This window comes from Oncorhynchus keta, chromosome 28, assembly GCF_023373465.1.
Source record: "Oncorhynchus keta strain PuntledgeMale-10-30-2019 chromosome 28, Oket_V2, whole genome shotgun sequence".
NCBI lineage: Eukaryota > Metazoa > Chordata > Actinopteri > Salmoniformes > Salmonidae > Oncorhynchus > Oncorhynchus keta.
In genome coordinates this window covers 41,591,559-41,606,103 of record NC_068448.1, presented here as the reverse complement: position 1 = coordinate 41,606,103, position 14,545 = coordinate 41,591,559, and the positions used below count along the sequence as shown (strand labels likewise).

General features: G+C 44.6%; 1 protein-coding gene across 4 annotated transcripts in view; it reads left to right on the top strand.

Annotated features, from left to right (window-relative positions):
• The window catches only part of LOC118361376 (nuclear receptor coactivator 3-like), a 117,511-nt gene that overhangs the window by 73,599 nt on the left and 29,367 nt on the right, over nt 1-14,545 (top strand). The window contains exons 2-3 of one of the 4 annotated variants that reach the window (XM_035741256.2): nt 2,494-2,585; nt 2,720-2,899. The exons of 1 other annotated variant lie outside the window; for it this stretch is intronic. The gene's annotated coding sequence lies outside the window, so the exon portion shown is untranslated. Of the gene's footprint in view, nt 1-1,412; nt 1,555-2,493; nt 2,586-2,719; nt 2,900-14,545 lie in introns of all 4 variants that reach the window. 2 more of the 4 variants (XM_035741254.2, XM_035741255.2) reach the window with 2 other exon arrangements.

Below are 14,545 nucleotides of genomic sequence, written 5' to 3'. Positions count from 1 at the left end.
GGCTGTTTGTGTGTGCTGGCTAACGCAGAAACAGTCTCCCTTATTCTGTGCCAGAACACACAAAGAAAAAGAGAGTCAGACAGAAGGGGGGAGGGAGAGATTCTTACTGTATGTGTGAGAGTATATCATTGGCCATTTTTTAGTATGTCGTTTGCTCACTACACAAATGTGTTCTGCCCCAAAGCTGCAGTTGCATTGTCGTGATAGTCCGTTATGGTATGAATGTGTTTTGAATCGAGGTGTGTCTGCTGGCTGCCTGCCCGTATGCAACATCGGGCAGATCTCCAGGTGCAAACAGACAGACAGGCCGATGGACAGACGAACACATAGGCTTCGCCCTCCGTTGAACTGAGGCTGATCTCCCCATTCTACCTGTGGCAGTCCTTTACAGGGACAGTCAGGCAGTCGGACCATGCTTTCCTACTGCACCTGTAGCCTCCCTACTACTGTCGGACTCGCCAGTTGACTCTCCAGATCCCCCCGCGCAGTCCCAGTCTGAGATCCAAGTCATCTCTTTCTCCTCCTTCCCTCCTCTTCCACATTCTCTCCATTATTTAGCAGAGCCTTGGGCTGTGTTGTTGAGGCCAGACATTGATGACAGGCGGACCCACCGGGTGCGCCGAGCGCAGAATGGAACTAAAGACTGTAATTATTAAGGGGAACAATCCTTTATCTGTCTTCAAATCACTTTGGACTTTAATGGTGTTTGTTTAACAAGACCAAGGTGAGACGATGTGAATCATTTAGTGATTTGTGTGGTTATATGCCGCGGCGGCGGCTTCGTGCACATAAAGGGAGGGACGCGCGCACACACGCACACCCCCAGTCTCTTTTATAGTTAAAGCACAGGCTCTTTTTGTGCAAAGTGTAATTGAGGAGCAGAGTGGGCTAAACAGAGAGCGTAGATGAGATGAGATGAGAAGAGGGGTCTGGAAAAGCCTCAGAGAGAGCGTGCCTCCGTGCCTGTAAGCTGAACACACACTCAATGCATCTTAAGCTCGTTCTCACTGTTCTTCAAGGCGCAATATGTATACAGAAGCGACACATGCAGCTAACTACTGTAGCATTTATTGGTGCTGTTCTTTAGGGCTTTGCTAAAGCTCAGAGTTGATGCGAGTCGAGCACAATGGTGCATTAATGATCCCACTGAAGGCCTCTCTGTCCCCTTTTTTCCCCAAATGCTTAAACACTCACTGGATGTCTGTGTGTGTGTGTGTGTGTGTGTGTGTGTGTGTGTGTGTGTGTGTGTGTGTGTGTGTGTGTGTGTGTGTGTGTGTGTGTGTGTGTGTGTAGCAGAGAATGTTTGGTCAAAAAAAGAGTTGATTCCCCTTTGGTCACGGACATGCTATAAATCCACCCTGGTTAACCAGTCCCTCTTTCTCTCACTCTATTTCCCACCTCTCAATTAATAGGAAACCCATCGGCTGACGGTGGGTCTTTTGTTGGTTTTGAGGATCCATACGTCACCATAACTAGAGACCCCCTGACAGCCCCCATCTGGTCCTCATCAAACGGTGCCGCCAACGGTCAGGCTGGATGCTGTATGGCACACAGGCACGTACAGGCACACACACACACACACACACACACACACACACACACACACACACACACACACACACACACACACACACACACACACACACACACACACACACACACACACACACACACACACACACACACACACTGATGTACAAACCTATACATGCAGGCACATGTTCTGTCTCTCTCTCTCTCTCTCTCTCTCTCTCTCTCTCTCTCTCTCTCTCTCACATGCATACACTCGTGCATTACACAATCTAAAGCACAACAAGAATCAAATCAAATGTTATTTGTCACATGCTTCGTAAACTACAAGGTGTAGACTAAGAGTGAAATGCACACACACACGTATGCACATGCACTCACAATGCGCGTACACAGAGGAACATGAGACATCCCGGTGGCTTGGCCGTCTTGCTCGCTCACGCTGAAGGCAGGGTGTCATGGAAACGCCTACCTCTCACCATGGTTACACACTCCTTACCCCAAGAGGATAGTACTCTCTTCTCCCCGAGGCGCTTCTTCCTCTCTGTATTTCAGCCCAGGACAAAAATGAAAAGGCAACATTGTTAGGATGGAGGTCTAGTCTAAGCCAGTGGTCTGTTTGTGCGTGTTGGCTTGGTTTCACAGGCACTCGACCGCTCACCCCTCGGTCTCTCTCTAATACTTCTGTACTTGCTGTCAAAGTCATGTCACTCCCTTTTTCGTGATTCAGAAGTTGTGTGTGTGTGTGAGCGCGTTCCCACAAAGCGTCCGACGTTTACCGAAAGCCCCAGGCTTCCTGCCTCATGTCTCCTGCTCCTCATTACCATGTGAATGATGTTTCCTGGGTGGTCATTAACAACTTGATTAATAACGTATAAACATAATTTTGACAACCTAACAGAATATAAAATGTCTTGCAAAAGTGCTTATTATTATTATTATTATTCTGTGTGTGTTTTATAGACACCAGCGTAGAAGACCAGTAGACCAGTCCAGAATAGGACCATTATCTCCAAGAGAGAACTCGTCTCGTCCACTCCAGGCTCCATCACAAGGTGGGTCACTTGTCATCACACGGCTGTTGGCATGGTTACCTGTTTAGGTGGACTAGACCTATAATCTGTTGTAGACAGAGAGTGAGAATGGAGTGAGATCTCTATTGTTGACTTTTTACTCATCTGTTATGCAGCACAACATTCTCTCTGACCCCCTTGGCCAGACCATAGAGGTTGAGCGACACGGGAGGACATGGACATTTAGACCGATGGGCCATTACTCCAGGAGCCATTTTGGATTTGTCATATATTGCGTTTCAAAGCGTTCTCCCCTGGGAGATGGTACAGGTTCCAGCGAAAGGAAGAAGAATTGGGTGAGCGATACAGAGGATAGCGAGAGAGGCCGAAAGAGGGAAGGGATGAGAGAGGGAGGGCAGATTTTGTAGTAGAGAGAGGGAGGTTTGAGAGAAAGGTGGAAAGAGAGAGAGGCTGCTGGGGAGGCAGCAGGAGAAATCTAATTAGTCTCCCTGCTCTGCCTGCCATAGAGACAGAAATAAAGCATTAATCTTTACCTTAGTCTGCAGGTGACAGAAACACACCCGCACTCAAGTGAAGAGAGGGATGGTGGTGGTGTAGGAAGAGAGGTGGGGGTGGATATTAGAGAGAGAGTATGCCTTTAGAGGTGGTATATAGAGAGCAGGGGGAGGAGAGGAGTAGATCAGGGGAAGAGAGGGAGGAGAGAATGATGGTTATGGAGAGGAGGGGGTAGAGTGGAGAAGTGGGATATCTGCAAGTGACTCTGGGATTCTGCCGCATCGTGTCACACGGACGAAGATCACCAGAAAGACTCCTCTACCCATAATGCCTCAGTCAGTCCTGCATGCCAACCATTCTCTAGTGTCAACCCAATGCAATATGGATTATGGATTTTTCCTAACTGGGCTAATTATAGTGGAGGTCACCAACCTGACTACAGCCAGTCATTGTCAGAGCAGTGAGCTAAATATCAGCACGGCTGTAGACAGCAGGTCTGACTGTCTCATGTTCCTACTGGGTGTTTACATGATCTGACCAGGGCGCGCTGCACTTCTCTTTTGTCAACAGAGATTATGAAACTGGGGCCGGCTGGCTGGTTGGGCAACAGCCGCCGCTGTCTGTGTCGCCTAGCCTCACAACTCCCTCCCCTCGCTCACCATACAACCACATCCCCATCCCCCGCCTGCCCGCTCGCCCGCCTCCCTGCTTGCCCCCTCTCTCGCACCCAAAAAAGAACGAGGAGAGAGACTTTTATCTGACACAGGAAGCCTGAGTCTGTCTCGTCTGTCTGCCTCTCCCAGCGTTATATTTGACATTTAAGTCATTTAGCAGACAGGTGGGGCAACCACATGTCACGGTCATAGTAAGTACATTTCTCCTCAATAAAGTAGGATATCATTGGGTTGCCAGGACAGAGAAGAGCTTGGACTGGGCTGATTGGGAACTGCCCTACCGTAGGGGTGAAAGGGCGAAGAGACCAGAGGTGGCAGAACGGAGTGCTCGGGTTGGGATGTAAGGTTTGAGCATAGCCTGAAGGTAGGGAAGGGCAAATTATCTTGCTGCTCCATAGGCAAATACCATGGTCTTGTAGTAGAATGCAAGCTTCAACTGGAAGCCAGTGGATTGTGCGAAGGAGTGGGGTGACATGGAAGAACTTGGAAGGTTGAACACCAGGCGGGCTGCAGCGTTCTGGATAAGTTGCAGGGGTTTGATGGGACAAGCGGGGAACCCAGCCAACAGTGAGTTGCAGCAGTCCAGACGGGAGAATACAAGTACCTGGATTAGAACCTGCGTCGCTTCCTGTGTGAGGTAGGGTCGTACTCTACGGATGTTGTAAAGCATGAACCTGCAGGAGCGAGTCACTGCGTTGATATTTTGCAGGGAACGACAGGGTGTTTGTTGTCCAGGGTCACGCTAAGGTTCTTTGCACTCTGGGAGGGGGACACCGTGGAGTTGTCAACCGCGATGGAGAGGTCTTTGAGTGGGCAGAGACCTTTCCCGAGAGGAAGAGCAGCTCTATCTGGTCAAATTTAAGCTTGAGGTGGTGGGCTGACATCCACGCTGAGACATCTGCCAGACACGCAGAGGGACCGCAGCCGGTGGTCAGGGAAGTGAGGAATGGGAGAAGGTCTCCAGAGATCGTCTGGGGGAAGGGAGGAGGGGATGGGGTCTTCTCAAAGTCGTCCACAGGGAGGGGGAAAGGTGGAGGATTAAGGAAGGAGAAGAAGGTGGGAAAATAGTTTCCTAGGCTTAGAGGCAGAAGCTTGAGTGAAGGAATCTGGCTTTAGCAGCGGATACAGGTGAAGGTAGAGAGGAAGAGGTGAAAGGATGATAGGTCCTCCGGAAGTTTAGTTTAGCAGAAGGGAGCGAAGGTAGAAGAGGAGCGCAAAAATTGCAAAACTGCATTACCATCTTGGTAGGAGTTAAGTAGCTAGGGTTGGAGGAAAGGGAGACAGAAAAGGAAACAAATGAGTAATCAGAAACCCGGATGGAGGTTGCAGTGAGATTAGTAGGAGTACAGACTCTAGTTAAGATGAGGGCAAGCGTATTGTCTGCCTTGTGAGTGGAAGGGGACTGGGAAAGTGTGAGGTCAACTGTGGCAAGGAGGGGAAGGAGAGAGTCATAAAGAAATTAATCGAGGGCAGACATCAGCAGGTTGAAGTCGCCAAGTACGAAGGGTGGTGAGCCATCTTCAGGAAATGATCTTATCGAGGTGTCAATTGCTCTAAGGGCACCTTGGTGGGTGATAGATGACAATGTGAGTGGCTTGAGTTGGAACAGTGACAGCATGGAATTCAAATGAGGAGATGGACAGGTGAGAGAGGGAGAAAAGAGAATCTCAGTTTAGGAGGAATTAGAACCAGATGCTCTCGGAAAAAGTAGTCGGATGAAGAGAGAGCAGCTGGAGTAGCACTGTGCTCCAGGGTGATCCATGTCTCCGTCAGGGCCAAAAAGTCAAGGGATTGAAGGGTAGCATAGGCTGAGATGAACCTGCATTTCTTGCCTGTAGATCGGCAGTTCCAAACGCTGCCGGGGACCAGGAATTCCACAGGGAGAGGCGCAAACAGGTATAGAAAACATACACATGCACTTTAAATGCAAAAGTATGTGGATAACCCTGGAGTTTGCTCGACTCCATTACAAAACCCTTTTTAGTACAGATATACCACATTGGGGAATCGCATCACAGAGATTAGTCAAATGCTTTTGAAACATCAACGTAGACGGGCCAAAGAGAATGACATAGTCTATAGTTTATTTTCATGAACTAGTATTTGTTTTCTGCCTCAGTTCGTTGCACCAGCCTGTCTGCCTCCGCTCAATAACCCTTTTTAGACATGTGTTTGTTTGTTGTTCGTTGAGTTTTTCTCTAGTATGACTCATGTTATCGTGGGAGGCTTTTTCTTCTTGATTTCTTTTCTCCGTTTTGAGTCAGAGAACTTAGACTCTCTCTCTCTCTCTCTCTCTCTCTCTCTCTCTCTCTCTCATTTCTGTCTGCCCCTCCTGAGTGTGTTGTGCATTTCACTTGTGTTAGTTGAGGTGTAACTAACACAAGTGAACTGTTACCTTACACACACACACACACACACACACACACACGCACACGCACACACACACGCACACACACACACACACGCACACAAAGCTAGTGTTACGGATCTGTTTGAGTGGAAAGTGAGAGAATGTTCCTCAGTACAAAGTCTTCATTGCAAAGTGATATAACATGGGTTGGGTAAACAGTAACACATTTTGGCTCCCATACACAGACACATGATCAAGGTACAGTCAGACCTACCTGTGCACCCGACTCTTGTGTCACTGTTCCTCAGTCTCTCTCCCTTCACTCTCCTCTGCCCGTCTTTCTCTTTATCCTCTCTCTTCTCTCCTTCTCTATATCATCCCCTCTACCTAATGCCGCCCCTCACTCTACCCCTCTGTCTTTATCCTCCTTTCCTCCTTTCCCCTCTCACTTCCTGCCTCCCTCCCTCTCTTCCTCCCCCTCTCCCTCCTGTGCCTGCCTAGCGTCACGCCTGAAAACAGCTGCCTAATGGCTCTCAAAGACACAAACATCATCAGTCATAAGAGAGCTGCTCGTTTTGGACCCATCCTCCATCTTAAATCGTTCATGCTTATTTTCTCAACACACACACACACACACACGGCCGTGCTATTACCATGTTGGCTGCATCTTCAATACTCGCCCCAGACAACATGTCTGCCTCTCTCTTTCTCTCTCTCTCTCTCGCTCCCCCTCTCGATCTGCAAATGCCATCTCTAAACTGTATCAATAACCTATCAGTGTACTGCTACTGTAAATCAATATATTCCATGCCATATCTCACATTGTTTCACTTTTTTTGGCTTGCATTGTTTATACTCTGCTGAAGCGGTGAGTTCATGGGCAGGTATTATTAGTCTACTTGTGTTTATTTAGGGGGTAGATCAGCTTAAATATTGAAGACAGATTGTGGTTTCTATGTAAATTGTCTGCATCATTTCCAATCCCCCATATTTAAGTGTTTGTAAATATACAGTGGCTCCATGTAAATGTTGCAATTTTTCGGCCATTCCTGAACCTGTGACCAAAAACAAGCTACATATGGGCAGTATCAAAACAAGTGATCTAATCAAATCAAATTGTATTTGTCACATGTACCTTACAGCGAAATTCTTACTTACAAGCCCTTAACCAACAATGCAGTTTTAAGAAAGATAGCTAAAAAATAAGAAATTAAAGTAACAAATAATTAAAGAGCAGCAGTAAAATAACAATAGCAAGGCTATATATAGGGGTTACCTGTACAGAGTCGACCGGTTCGCATACATGTGGGTAGAGTTATTAAAGTGACTTATGCATGGATAATAACAGAGAGTAGCAATGCAAGTAGTCTAGGTAGCCATTTCATTAGATGTTCAGTAGTCTTATGGCTTGGGGGTAGAAGCCGTTTAGAAGCCTCTTGGACCTAGACTTGGAGCTCCAGTACCGCTTGCCGTGCGGTAGCAGAAAGAACAGTCTATGACTAGATTGGCTGGAGTCTTTGAAAAAAATGTGGGACTTCCTCTGACACCACCTGGTATAGAGGTCCTGGATGGCAGGAAGCTTGGCCCCGGTGATGTACTGGGCCGTACGCACTACCCTCTGTAGTGCCTTGCGGTTGGATGCCGAGCAGTTGCCATACCAGGCAGTGATGCAACCCATCAGGATGCTCTCGAAGGTGCAGCTGTAGAATCTTTTTATGATCTGAGGACCCATGCCAAATCTTTTCAGTTTCCTGTGGGGGAATAGGTTTGGTTGTCCCCTCTTCACAACTGTCTTGATGTGCTTGGACAATGTTAGTTTGTTGGTGATGTGGATGCCAAGGAACTTGAAGCTCTCAACCTGCTCCACTACAGCCCCGTCAATGAGAATGGGGCGTGCTCGGTCCTCCTTTTCCTGTAGTCCACAATCATCTCCTTTGTCTTGATCACATTGAAGAAGAGGTTGTTGTCCTGGCACCACACGGCCAGGTCTCTGACCTCCTCCCTATAGGCTGTTTCATCACTGTTGTGTCATCAGCAAACTCAAGGTTTTTTCTTTATTTGTACTATTTTAATAATAATAATAATAATATATGCCATTTAGCAGACGCTTTTATCCAAAGCGACTTACAGTCATGTGTGCATACATTCTACGTATGGGTGGTCCCGGGAATCGAACCCACTACCCTGGCGTTACAAGCGCCATGCTCTACCACATTTTCTACATTGTAGAACAATAGTGAAGGCATCAAAACTACGAAATATGTAAGTCGCTCTGGATAAGAGCGTCTGCTAAATGACTTAAATGTAAATGTAAATGTAAATAACACATGGAATCATGTAGTAACCAAAAAAGTGTTAAACAAATCAAATGTAGTCACCGTTTGCCTTGATGACAGCTTTGTACACTCATTTCAATTAACAGGTGTTCCTTGTTCAAAGATCATTTGTGGAGTTTATTTCTTGATGTGTTTGAGCCAATCAGTTGTGTTGTGACGAGGTAGGGGTGACATACAGAATATAGCTCTGTTTGGTAAAAGATCAAGTTCATATTTAGTTCAAATAAGCAAAGAGAAACAACAGTCCCATCCTTACTTTAAGACATGAAGGTCAGTCAATCTGGAAAATGTTAAGAATTTTTAAAGCTTCTTAAAGTGCAGCTGCAAAAAGCATGAATCGCTATGATGTAACTGGCTCTCATGAGGACCGCCACAGGAAAGGGAGACCCAGAGTTCCCTCTGTTGCAGAGGAGAAGTTCATTACTGCACCTCAGATTACAGCCCAAATAAATGCTTCACAGAGTTCAAGTAACATACACATCCCAACATCAACTGTTCAGAGGAGACTGCATGAATCAGGCCTTCATTGTCAAATTGCTGCAATGAAACCACTACTAAAGGACACCAGTAAGAAGAAGAGACTTGTTTGGACCAAGAAACATGAGCAATGGACATTAGAGTGGTGGAAATCTGTCCTTTGGTGTGATGAGTCCAAATTTGCTATTTTTGGTTCCATCCGCTGTATTTTTGTGATACGCAGATTAGGTGAATGGATGATCTCTGCATGTGTGGTTCCCACCATGAAGCATGGAGGAGGAGGTGTGATGGTGCTTTGCTGGCGACACTCAGTGATTTATTTGAAGTTCAAGGCACATTTTACCAGCATGGCTACCACAGCATTCTGCAGCGATACACCATTGATACACCAGCGATACACCGTCCATGCTGTATCACAACCGGACGTGATTGGGAGTCCCATAGGGCAGCGCACAATTGGCTCAGCTTCGTCCTGGTTTGGCCGGTGTAGGCCATCATTGTAAATAAGAATTTGTTCTTAAGTGACTTGCATAGTTAAATAAAGGTTAAATAAAGAAAATAAAAACATCCCATCTGGTTTGCACTTAGTGGGACTATCATTTTTTTCAAACAGGACAATAACCCATCACAGCTTCAGGCTTTGTAATGGTTATTTGACCAAGAAGGAGAGTGATGGAGTGCTGCATCAGATGACCTGGCCTCCACAATCACCCGACCTCAACCCAATTGAGATGGTTTGGGATGAGTTGGACCGCAGAGTGAAGGAAAAGCAGCCAACAAGTGCATATGTGGGAACTCCTTCAAGACTGTTGGAAAAGCATTCCATGTGAAGCTGGTTGAGAGAATGCCAAGAGTGTGCAAAGCTGTCATCAAGGCAAAGGGTGGCTACTTTGAAGAATCTGAAATATAAAATATGTTTGTTCTCTCTTTTCTGGTGGATTAAACTGAAATTGCAACCAGCTTTCTGTTGCTGGTTTTAAAAATAGCGATATTTTAGAGATGATTTAATTTGACCATTGTTGGATCTGATTTTAATAGCTAACATTTCAATGGCCATAATACATATCATGTTTTACTCCTGTTTCTGAGAAGTAGACGTTATTTACTATTTTACGCCTAGGGTTACTGTACATAACTTTAACCCATTGTATAAGAGATCCTCCGAAATTAAAATGGTCCAGACATTTATATTTAAATTCAAGTTGTACTTTATCAAAGACCTTTTCAAAGTCAGCTATGAATACCAGGCCTGGTTTCCCAGATTTTTCATAGTGTTTTATTTTTTCCCATACTTGTTTAAATTATCTGGAATTGTGAATTAGTGAAATAATCTGTCTGTAAACAATTGTTGGAAGAATTACTTGTGTTATGCACAAAGTAGATGTCCTAACCGTCTTGCCAAAACTATAGTTTGTTAACAAGAAATTTGTGGAGTGGTTGAGTTTTAATGATTCCATCCTAAGTGTATGTAAACTTCCGACTTTAACTGTGTATATAAAATATTTATTATTATTATATTTTTTTTCTTCACATTTTCAACCAGTACATTGATACGTGTATTTTCTAATGGGGCTATACATTTGGGTGAGTTTTTTTTCTCTTGCCTGAGTAGCCTCGTTTCGCTGCCAAAAATAAAATATAGTGTTCAGCGAAATAACAACAAAATGTCTAATACAGGTAGCCTAGTCAAATAATTAACATCCAATCACATTAACCGTTACGCAATCGCGGAAATTCCACTAACGGTCCGTATGTAGCCAAACGTAGCTGGCGCTCATGTTGCTATCTGTACTGATGGAGCAAAAGCCATGACAGGGAGACATAGTGGAGTGGATACTCGCATGCAAGCAGTTGCTCCCGACGCCACTTGGCTACACTGCATCATCCACCTAGAGGCTCTTGCTGCCAAGGGAATGCCTAACAGCTGGAAAGACGTTTTGGACACAACATTGAAAATGGTTAACTTTGTTAAAGCAAGGCCCCTGAACTCTCATATATTTTCTGCATTATGCAATGATATAGGCTTTTACAACATACAAAGTGCGCTGGTTATCAAGGGGCAAAGTATTGACACATTTTTTAAATTGAGAAACCAGCTTAAAGTTTCCTTTACTGACTATAATTTTCACTTGTCTGACCTCTTGCATGATGATGAGTTTCTCACACGACTGGACTATCTGGGTGATGTTTTTTCTCGCCTGAACGATCGGAATCTAGGGTTACAGGGACCCTGTAATCTGCAACTATATTCTATGTGCTGGACAACATTGAGGCTATGAATAAGAAGTTGGAGCCCTTCTCTGTCTGCATTAACAAGGACAACACACAGGTCTTTCCATCATTGTCTGATTTTTTGTGTGCAAATGAACTCAAGCTTACGGACAATATCAAATATGATATAGTTAAGCACCTGAGTGAGTTAGGTGAAATTGCAACATGTGGTTATGTGAACATTTAATTTAATCAGAAGCCACTGCCAGATTTCTGGATTGGGCTGCGCTCAGAGTATCCTGCCTTGGCAAATCGCGCTGTTAAGACACTGGTGCCCTTTGCAACAATGTATCTATGTGAGATTGGATTCTAAGCCCTCACTAGCATGAATACTAAATACAGGCACAAACTGTGTTTTGAAAATAATAATAAATATTTTTGTATCCAAGATGGCGTAGCAGTGCAGACGTTGTTTGTCTTTCTCCTGTGTAAATTTGGTATTTGTTGGTCTTTTTTTGTATATATTTAAATATATTTTCAATCTCTTTTTCCATTTTTAAATTAAATATACCTTCCAGCAACCGACCTCACCCGATGTCATACGGATCTGCTATTTCTAGACCTTATAGCCAGAACCTCCATCAGAAGCTAGCCATCAGAAGCTAACCATCTAATTAGCTACTAGCTATTTAGTCATTGCTAGTCACTGTTAGCAGCCTTTACCTTTTGCACAGACACCAGCCGCTTTTAGCCTGGATAATACTTGCCAGCCTGCCAGTATTGGACTGTTTTTCTCCACTACAACACCGGATTCCTGCCGTAAACCCTGGACCATTACTCCTGATCATCCCAGCTAGCTGGCTGCCACTGAGTGGCCCAGCCCCAAAGCTAGCCTTGAGCCAGGCTCACCTCCCGGCCTGCTCAGTGGACCCTACACAGCTCGGCTACACAGCTGATGCCTCCCGGATTCTTCACTAACACGACTAGAATCCACTACACTACCGGATTCTTGCCGTAAGCTCTGGACCTTTGCATCGGATCATCGCTGCTAGCTAGCTGCTACCAAGTGGCTATAGTGGCTAACGCCCTTGTCCCGAAGCAAGCACCAGTTACCCGTAAGCCAGGCTCATCTCCCGGCTAGCAAACAAAATTACTCCAGCTACACTACCTCTTTTGCCAACTGGCCTGGAACCTTTGTCGACATGGATCCCCGCCGTTCCATCTCGACTGGTTTGCTGACGTAATTCCATCCATTGTGCCCTCAACCGGCCTTTTCCGGATGTCGGCGCAGGCGCTTCTACTAGCCCCTCCTGCTAACTTTTTTTTAAAAACTCCATGTCTCCCGCTTGCTAGCGTAGTAAAGTAGCGTAGTAAAAAGAGCACATGGTGTCACCTACAGTACTGTCACGTTCTGACCTTAGTTCCTTTGTTATGTCTTTGTTTTAGTATGGTCAGGGCGTGAGTTGGGAGGGTTGTCTATGTTAGTTTTTCTATGATTTGCTATTTCTGTGTTTGGCCTGGTATGGTTCTCAATCAGAGGCAGCTGTTTTCTATTGTGTTTCGTGGGTGATTGTTTTCTGTTGTATGTCTGCACCAGCCAGAACTGTTTTTGGTTGTTTCTCTTTGTTATTGTTGTTATTTCCGTGTTCATTTTAATAAATATGGACACTTACCACGCTGCACCTTGGTCCTCACCTTCTTCCACCATCGACGGCCATTACATCTGCAGCAAACATAATTTCTAATGTTTTGACCTCGGTTGTACTGCATCATTATTAAAAAACATTATTGAAAAATATCTATACATATAAAAATCTTGCACATCTTAATTTCTTCCCACAATTGACGATTAATGTGCATAATAATATAAGCACTTCTACGAAGGATCGTTACCTATAACAAGGACTGGCAGTAGGAATTCATAGATTTTGTCAACAGATGTGGGATGCATACACTCGACTCACCCCACCCCTCTCAAACAAACAGCTCTGCCCCTTACTCCCCTTCCACCTATAGATCGACCTACAGATTTAATTAACCAGTATCTAGTCCTAGCTAATGGAGCTCCGATAAACCCCTTCCCCCAACACCCACACACGCTGGTCCTCTGTTGTGACCCATCTTCCAAAGCACATCTGTGTGTCAGGCCTTTTGATTATTCTGTGAAGGCAGGGCCACAATAATAACTCCCTTCCCATGGGTTACTGCAGCCAGTGTTTTCAGTACTGCCACCCCCTGGGTGGGGTATTCCACCAGAATTCCAACCGGCTAGATACGAGGTCGTCAAGGTTCTCATTAGATGCTTTGAGAACATCCTTGTATATTATGCTCACCCATCCGGGGCTTTGGTTTTTGGACCTACCCTGCCAGGCAGGCTCAAATTATTGACTGGACGATACGGCTTTAGTGGGTCTCTGACCACCTTCATCTTTCTGTCATGGCTGCGTAGGATAGTTGCAAGTAGGCCTATAAAACAAAACTTCTCCTTAGTGGGTGGGTCGCTCAGGTTGGTGTCTAGGATGTAGGGTTGGCACCATTCCATCATGATAGGACAAAAATCAACCAACTATATATTTTTATTTGAAAATGTATATCCCATATCTGCGCAAAAGCATCCATTTTCCTTTCTCATTCCCTTAACTCATCACACTTCTAATCACAAAAAACACACAGGCACCCCATCTTCCTACACACCCGCACTCTCCTCGCATATACACCCTTGCATACTCACATACTGTGCCTTTTATGTCCTCTGTCGTGTTTTTATTTCTACCTTGTTGATTCCTGCCAAATTTCGTGCCTTGGGTACTTTTGTGTTTCAGTTCCTTGTATTTGGGGATTTATTATTTCATGTCCTATTTTTGATCTATTTATAAATACTATACATAAAAAAATGTAATACAAATTATTTAGTTGTTTAGATTTTTTTGGGGGGGACAAATGGAAGTAAGCAGAATATTAATTGAAAAATAAAAAACAGAGTTTAACCTTGGACTCTCATCAAATCAAATCAAATTGTATTTGTCACATACACATGGTTAGCAGATGTTAATGCGAGTGTAGCGAAATGCCTGTGCTTCTAGTTCCGACAATGCAGTAATAACCAACAAGTAATCTAACTAACAATTCCAAAACTACTGTTTTATACACAGTGTAAGGGGATAAAGAATATGTACATAAAGATATATGAATGAGTGATGGTACAGAGCAGCATAGGCAAGATACAGTAGATGGTATCGAGTACAGTATATACATATGAGATGAGTATGTAAACAAAGTGGCATAGTTAGTGGCTAGTGATACATGTATTACATAAGGACGCAGTAGATGATATAGAGTACAGTATATACATACGTATACATATGAGATGAATAATGTAGGGTATGTAAACATTATATTAAGTAGCATTGTTTAAAGTGACTAGTGATATATTTTACA